The 8,574-nt window shown below is 37.3% G+C and overlaps 1 pseudogene; it reads left to right on the forward strand.

Annotated features, from left to right (window-relative positions):
- The first annotated feature begins 1,986 nt into the window (after positions 1–1,986).
- On the forward strand, positions 1,987–2,651 carry LOC101344519 (rRNA-processing protein FCF1 homolog pseudogene; annotated as a pseudogene).
- Positions 2,652–8,574: the final 5,923 nt, after the last annotated feature.

The raw sequence follows: 8,574 nt of genomic DNA on the forward strand, positions 1-8,574 counted from the left end.
TTTTAGCTCAGTAATGAAGTCACTCCTGAAGGTCACCCTTCAGACAAAGATTAGACAGGCCCATAAAACAAAACAAGATTTGGGCACACCAGCCCAGGGGGAAGGATGAAAAGGCGGGAGGGGACAGGAAAGCTGGTAATAGGGAACGCAAGGTCGAGAAAGGGAGACTGTTGACATGTCATGGGATTGGCAACCAATGTCACAAAACAATATGTGTACTAATTGTTTAATGAGAAGCTAGTTTGTTCTGTAAACCTTCATCTAAAGTACAACAAAAAAAGAAATAAACATATGTTACAAGGTTCTATGCTTGAAAATTTCCTACTGATGGGAGGTAAGACCAAAAAAAAAAATTTGGAGACCTTTGAATAAGAGCAGAAGGGAATTCAACTGAGAAGACTGCATTTCTCCTTCCCAGTGAAACCCACAAATATTAGTGTAAAAGTGGATGGGAGAGAGAAGCAGGGATGAATGAGAGTGCTATACAGGAACAATGAATGCACCCTGCTCCTTCTCTTCTCCATCCCATGCAGTTTGTCCTGCAGCTAGGAAATTATCCCCAGGCCAAAAATTGGAGAATGTTTTTCTAACACAGTTGAAAGAATTGTCTGGTGAGAAGTAGTTAGTTAACATTTATGTTAAACCATTGTTTAATAGCTGTCTTGTAATTAGATTATTGAAACAAAATTCATTAAAAATTAGAAGTAGTGTGCATATCTAAATGCAACTTTTTCTTCCATTCAGAAAACAAAACAAATTATAAAAAAAGTCTGTGCCATGAAAGTAAAAAACAAAATGGCCAATGTGATACAGCAAAGACTAATATGAAAAGTATTTATAAAGAAAAATACTTTTACAGGAAGCAAAGTCCTCAATAGAAAATTGGACAATGGTTGAGGCGGTACAGAAAGATTGCATAAAATAATATGCAAATATTAATCCAAAATTTAAAAATTGTTAAAAGGAATGCAAACTAAGAATAAAATAAACAAAAATTTAAAATGTAAAAACTCTACATTAGCAAGGCTTTGAAGAAACTGGCAATATCACCTTTTCCTGCAGGCAGTATAAATTGGTTCAGTTCTTTTGAAGAGCAATTCAGCAATAAAAAATAGTCGGAAAACATTTTAGGCTTTTTTTTTCCATAATCATAATTCTGATAATTTGTTCTACAGAAATTACTCCAAAGAATAAACAAACAATGTTTAGAGAGATTATCATAATATTGGAAGAGGCTGCCCAGGCCTGGTTCACTATTATTTACTCCGCATTGCTAACCGCCACATTGTCTCATGATCTTGTTTCTACAAAGGGTTTAAGATTAACTGATGTTCCTGCTTGGAGGGTGGAAAACAAGTGATAATGATCTAAGGATGAAAACCGAACAAAGCGCCCATCTTGGGACAAGAAAAACCAGGATGTCGCCAGATAATCCCCAACGATGTCACCAGATAACCCCCAAGAATACCAGTAAAAGATTAACTCATCTGAGACATGACCACCTCAAGGGGGAACTAACACAAACTTCTAAGACCCATAATCCTGTCCCTATAAAAGCCTTCAGCAGATCTCCAGTGGGGGAGATGAGTTTTTTGGAGGAATCTATTCCCCTATATATCGATATATAATAAACCTCTTGCTGCTCACCTCACCCCTGTCTCAGAATTGACTGTTGTGGCAGGCGGCTCCAATCTGCGTTATTGCAGTAACAACATTTCTATTATAGAAATAAAACATACTTCAAAAATGGAGGGAAAATAAGGAATTTATATTTTGCTCACTTAATGGATTACTTTTATAATTTTTAGAAATGATATGAATAATGCACGTATATATATGGAAATGTATTAAAATGTTAAGTAAAAAAATAAAGACTTAATCAAGAAAGATTAAGTTTATGTAAAAACAATATCTACATTATGAAAAGATCATAGAAATGTAGACAGTAGGGTTTATATAAGTTGGTTATTAGTGTAATTTGTTTAAAGAAATTTAATAATAAAACAATTACTAAAAATATTTGTTACTTTGGGAAGAAAGAACAGGAGGTGTTGTGACCATGGGGAAGCAAAAGAAAGCAAGGAAGTATGCAATCATGAAGCAAATGCTTAGTCTCAGAGATCAGAGGCTTTAAACCTTGCAACAGTTTGGTGAGTAAAGAAAAGGATAGATTAAAACCTAAAAAGAAAGAAAAGAAAAATCCCAGTGCTCTCAAGGAAAGAAAAGTCTCCCAAGACCCTTCTTCTTTGTTCTTCCAATATAACACACAACAGGGCCCACCTTACCACATCCTGGTTGATATCAACTTCTCCATTAAAGCCAAACTGGACTTAGTGAAGTTAACGATGGACTGTCTGTATGCTAAGTGTATCCCCTGTGTAACTGACTGTGTAATGGCTAATACTGAGAAATTGGGGCAGAAATATTGAGTGGCTCTAAGGATTGCCAAGGATCCAAGATTTGAAAGTTTACCAGGCACACACAAAGGAACCTATGCAGATGACTGCTTGGTACAGAAAGTAACTCAATACAAGTGTTTCATTGTGGACACGGTTGACTGGGGCCTTAAGGGAAGAAAACTGGAGATCCTATCATGTACATTTCTTGTTTTTTTAAATCTTTTTACTGTACCTTAGATGAAGGTTTACAGAATAAATAGTTTCTCATTAAACAGTGAGTACACATATTGTTTTATGACAATGTTTAACAACCCCATGACATGTCAACACTGTCCCTTCTCAACCTTGTGTTCCCTATTACCAGATTTCCTGTCCCCTCCCGCCTTTTCATCCTTGCCCCTGGGCTGGTGTGCCCAAATCTTGTTTTGTTTTATGGACCTGTCTAATCTTTGGCTGAAGGATGACCTTCAGGAGTGACTTCATTACTGAGCTAAAAGGTGTCCGGGGGCCATACTCTTGGGATTTCTCCAGTCTCTGTCAGGCCAGTAAGTCTGGTCTTTTTTTGTGAGTTAGAATTTTGTTCTACATTTTTCTCCAGCTCTGTCCGGGACCCTCTGTTGTGATCCTGGTCAGAGCAGTCAGTTGTGGTAGTCAGGCACCATCTAGTTGTACTGGACTCAGTCTGGTGGAGGCCATGGCAGTTGTGGTCCATTAGTCCTTTGGAGTAATCTTTTCCTTGTATCTTGTTTTGTTCGTTCTCCCTTGCTGCTGAAGGGGTGAGACCATTGGAATATCTTAGATGATTCCTCATAGGCTTTTAAGACCCCAGATGCTACTCACCAAGGTAGACTGTAGAACATTTTCTTTACAAACTGTGTTATGCCAATTGAGCTAGATGTTCCCCGAGACCATGGTCCCCATAGCCCTCTGCCCAGCAGTTCAGTCCCTCAGGGAGTTTGGATGTGTCTATGGAGCTTCCATGACCTTTCCTTGTACAAATTGTGCTGGCTTCCCCAGTATAGTGTACTATCTTACCCTTCACCAAAGTTACCACTTATCTATTGTCTATTTAGTATTTCCCCCCCGCCACCCCTCCCATCCCTCATAACCAACAAAGATTGTTTCTTTTTGTGTGTAAACTTTTTCTTGAGTTTTTACAGTACAGGTCTCAAACAATATTTGTCCTTTTGTGATTGACTTATTTCACTCAGCATAATGTCCTCCAGTTTTATCCATGTTATGAGATGCTGCACAGATTCATCATTGCTGTTTATCATTGCATAGTACTCCATTGTGTGTATGTACCATAGTTTGTTTACCTATTCGTCTGTTGATGAGCATCTAGGTTGTTTCCATCTTTTTTGCTATTGTAACAATGCTGCAATGAACATGGGTATGCATAAGTCTATTCATGTGATGGCTCTTATTTCTGTAGGATATATTCCTAGAAGTGGGATTGCTGGATTGTATGGGATTTCTATTTCTAGCTTTCTAAGGAAGTGCCATATCATTTTCCAAAATGGTTGTACCATTTTGCATTCCCACAAGCAGTGCATAAGAGTTCCGATCTCCCTGCAGCCTCTCCAACATTTGTTACTTCCAGTTTTTTCGATTTGTGCCAGTAATGCTGGGGTGAGATGGTATCTCACTGTGGTTTTAATTTGCATTTCTCTAATGGATAGTGATCGCGAGCACTTCCTCATGTGTCTGTTGGTCATTTGAATGTCTTCTTGGTGAAGTGTCTGTTCATTTCCTTTGCCCATTTTTTAATTGAATTATTTGTCTTTTTGTTGTACAGGTGTTGGATTTTCTTGTAGATTATAGAGATTAGACCTTTGTCTGACTTGTAATGTCCAAAAATTTTTTCCCAGTCTGTAGGTTCTCTTTTTACTCTTTTGGTAAATTCTTCTGAAGAGCATAAGTGTTGATTTTTAGAAGATTCCAGTTATGTAGCTTATCTTCTGGAGTTTGTGTGTTGTTGGTTATGGTTTGTATCCTATTAATGCCATATATTACGGCCTCTAGTGTTGATCCTATTTTTTTCTTCTATGAACTTTATAGATTTTGGCTTTATATTTAGGTCTTTGATCCATTTTGAATTAGTTTTTGCATATAGGGTGAGGTATGGTTCCGGCTTCATTTTTTTGCAGATCGACATTCAGTTTTGTCAGCACCGTTTGTTAAAAAGACTGTCTTTTCCCCATTTGATGGACTTTGGGCCCTTGTCGAAGATCAGGTGACCATAGGTGGATGGATTTACTTCTGGGTTCTCAATTCTGTTCCATCAGTCAATGCATCTGTCATTGTACCCGTACCAGGCTTCATGTACATTTCTGACCATAGATGCAACATCAAGCGGATGCCAGATGATCATGGAGCCCCTTGCTTTTGATTCTTACAAGACAAAGTTCCTTTGCCTTCCTTCAGCTGACTTTCTGTGTTTCCAGTTCATTAAACAAGCTATTTTATGGCTAATAAAAAAGAGATGATGTCAATAGATATGATATTTTAAAGAGGTGTCTAAGTACTTTTAAAAATCTAAAATGCATTTTATTTAAGTCTTTCCCCTTGTTTAAACCACATATTTTTCAGAGAAAAGTTTATCAAATGCCAGATTAATCTTTTAATTCATACAAATGCTGATTTGGAAGATTTAGTGTTCCGTGTATGAATGTCTTGTTTATTAGACATTCAATATTCTCCTATTTTACTGAGAGGAAACAAACTTCACATGGTTACATTTGCCCCTATTTCTTGATGATAGACAATGTTGTGACACATTGTAAAGGCAAAATATCCTAATTACAAGTTCTTGGGATTTTTATTGAAGGAAAAGGAACAGAGAAAGCTATGTAAGTGGGCCTCATGTGAGGAATAGATACTGAAATCCAGAAACCGAGATAAAAGTTGTAAAACAGAACTCATGAAGCCGTGTAGGAAGAATGAAGGACGAGGCTTTTTAAGACCATTTAAAGTGGAGGATTAATTGAGAATTAATTTTGACTTAATTAGCAATTATCATCAAATATTTACTTCTTTTCCGAGACAAGCTGCCAAACCAAAAAATACAATTTAACCAACGAAGGTAGTCCCTTTAACTCTAGTACAAATAATACTAATATAATTTCCAAAATATAGATATACCATCCTTTTAAAAATTAATATTTTTCCCTTAAATTTTGATATTTTGGTTGGCAGTACTGAGCAAAGTCGGATATTTGTGTAATATAACACATAGTATTACTTAATTTGAGATTATTAAATTTTATCAAGTTTTGTTAAGAACTTGCAATAGACTTGACAATGAGAAAGCCACTTTTTTTCTTTTATGCCTCATTTGATCAGTATGCAAAATAAAATGCTGTTGCCCAATGTCTTTCCACCAAAGATTTCAATGTGTATTCATTTTAAAAGACTGTAGTTGAAACCTACACCCTCCTATGGTTTGTGCTTCTAAAAGAACAGTTGTTGGAGAACTGGAAGAAGAAAAGATGAAGTTATTATTTATAAATCTGCTTGATTATTAATCACTAAATCTTTTGGAAAGAGAGTGCCTATTTCAGTGTCCTTCAAATGGTAAGAGAGTCATTTCCTAGAGACTTCCACTTTTGGGAGACTTTAGTCTGTAATGTCATTTGCATTATAGCTGTTTTAAGATTTCACTTTCCGTGAGCATCCCCCTCACCTTGAATAGCAACATATGGTCTCCAGATTTTCTTACCGCCTGAAAAATGGCTATGAGCAACATCTAAATCTTTCCTGTTGTTTATAGAAAAAAATTTTAGATGATTGTTTTGTCTCCTTGAACAGCATTCTCTCTTCTGAAATTTTATATGAGGAGAGACATTCTCTAAATCATTGCTCTTTTTTGTAATCCATTCTGCCACACTCTGCCTCTTTATTGGTGCATTTAGTCCATTTACATTCAGTGTAATTATTGACAGGTATGAGTTTAGTGCTGTCATTTTGATTTTTTTTTTTTTTTTTGTGGCATTGACAGTTTCTTTGTTCCACTTAATTTTCTGTGATGAGTTGTTTTTCTTTATGTATTTTCTTTTCATCTTTTTCGTTATTGTTGATTTAGTATTTGCTGAGTCTTTATGTTTTTCTTCTTTTTTATTTTGATGGGTAGATTTGTTAGTTTCCTTTGTGGTTACCTTAAAATTTACCTCTATTTTTCTAAGTTTAAACCAATCTTTTATTTCTTGATATTTCCTTAATTTCCTCTCCATATGAAAGTTCTGTGACTACACTATTAAGTCCCTCTTTTTTGTTTTAACGTTGTCATCTTCTGCATATTGTTGTCTCTGTTTCCTTATTTTCAGTGTTTCAGCTTTGACATATTTTTGTAACTTCCTTATCTGGGTTGATATCTGTTTGCTCTGTCCTATGTTCTAGTCTTGGGTTGTTATCTGATGTTACTGATTCTTTAACTGGAGGACTCCCTTTAGTATTTCTTGTAATTTTGGTTTGGTTTTCACAAATTCCCTAAACTTCTGTTTATCTGGAAATGCCCTAATTTCGCCATCATATTTGAGAGACAGTTTTGCTGGATATATAATTCTTGGCTGGCAATTTTTTTCCTTTAAGGCTTTATACATGTTATCCCATTGCCTTCTTGCATACATGGTTTCTGCTGAGTAGTGTGAGCTTAGTCTTACTGACTTTGCTTTGTAGGTGACTTTTCGTTTATCCCTAGCTGCTCTTAAAATTCTCTATCTTTGGTTTGGCAAGTTTGTTTATAATATGTCTCAGTGGCTTTCTTTTGGGATCTACCCTGTGTAGGGTTCGATGAGCTTCTTAGATAGATAACTTCTCATCTCTCGCAGTATCAGGGAAGTTTTCTGCCAGCTAATCTTCAACAATTCTCTCTGCATTTTCTGTTATCCCCCCCTGTTCTGGTACTCCAATCACTTGTAGGTTATTCCTCTTGATAGAATCCCACATAATTCTTAGGGTTTCTTCATTTTTTTTAAAATTCTTTTATCTGATTTTTCCTCAGATAAATTGGTATCAAGTGCTTTATCTTCAATCCTACTAATTCTGACTTGCATTGCCTCAATTCTGCTCCTATGACCTTCTGTTGAGTTGTTTATTTCTGAAATTTTATTGTTAATCTTTTGGATTTCTATTTGCTGTCTCCCTATGGATTCTAGCAGCCTGTTAAATTGCTGTTCTGATCTTGTATAGCTATCCTGAATTCCTCTATTGCTTTGTCCATGTGTTCCTTGGCTTGGTCTGGGTTTTGCCTGATCTCTTTCCTGATCTCTCAAAGAGCTCTGTATATTAATCTTTTGAATTCTACTTCTGGCAATTCCAAGATCTTATCTTCCTCTGGAAGGTTTCCTGGGTCTTTGTTTTGGTTGCTTACTGGAATCACCTTGATCTGCTTCTTTATGTGATTTAATACAGACTGTCATCTCTGAGCTATCAATAAGTTAAGTTTGCTTACTGTGTCCTAGCTTTTTGTTTTGTTTTGATATACCCATAATAGGCTGGGCATGTGACCTACTTTGGTTATTGGTGTCTTTGAAGCTCTCAAGTCCTGTTACCAGGTGGTTAGAGCTGTTACTAGGTATGTGAGCCCAGGAGTCCATTTACTTTATCGTATGGATTCAGCTCAGGTGTACAGGTTGTCTGTCACTGAGTGTGTGTTGCAGACTCTCACCTACAGTCCTAGATGGGCAGGGCTACGTAGGGGTGATTGGACCAGGCACAGGTATCTGGCTGCAGTAGGGGGCTATGTGCTGAGCAAAGTGGGGGGTGATGGCTGCCCCTGAGTGCCTAGGTGGAAAGCATGTCCCTGTCCCCGAGAGTGCATAGGTGGGTGGGTTTTGCAGCTGGACTTTGGGCACCCAAAGCTGTTGACTGTAAGGACTGGGAGGTACCACTTATTCTCAGACCCTTGTCATGGGTGGCTAGGTGCAATTGGTGAATCTGCCAGTCCTCAGGCCCCTAATGTGGGTGGGTGAGGACCCTGCTTAATGGGCAGAACAGTGTCAAATGTCACAAATCTGCCAATACCCTTTGGCTGTTGCAGTCGAAAATAGGCTTCAGGTATATACCCTGTTGTTCTATGCTAATGAGGGCCTATGCTATTGAATCAGCCCATGCAGGTCTAGGCCGGGGTGAAGGATGTTCAAAGTCTGTGGACCCCTTATGCCTATGCCTAGGC

The sequence above is a fragment of the Trichechus manatus genome, unplaced genomic scaffold (assembly GCF_000243295.1).
Source record: "Trichechus manatus latirostris isolate Lorelei unplaced genomic scaffold, TriManLat1.0 scaffold00289, whole genome shotgun sequence".
NCBI lineage: Eukaryota > Metazoa > Chordata > Mammalia > Sirenia > Trichechidae > Trichechus > Trichechus manatus.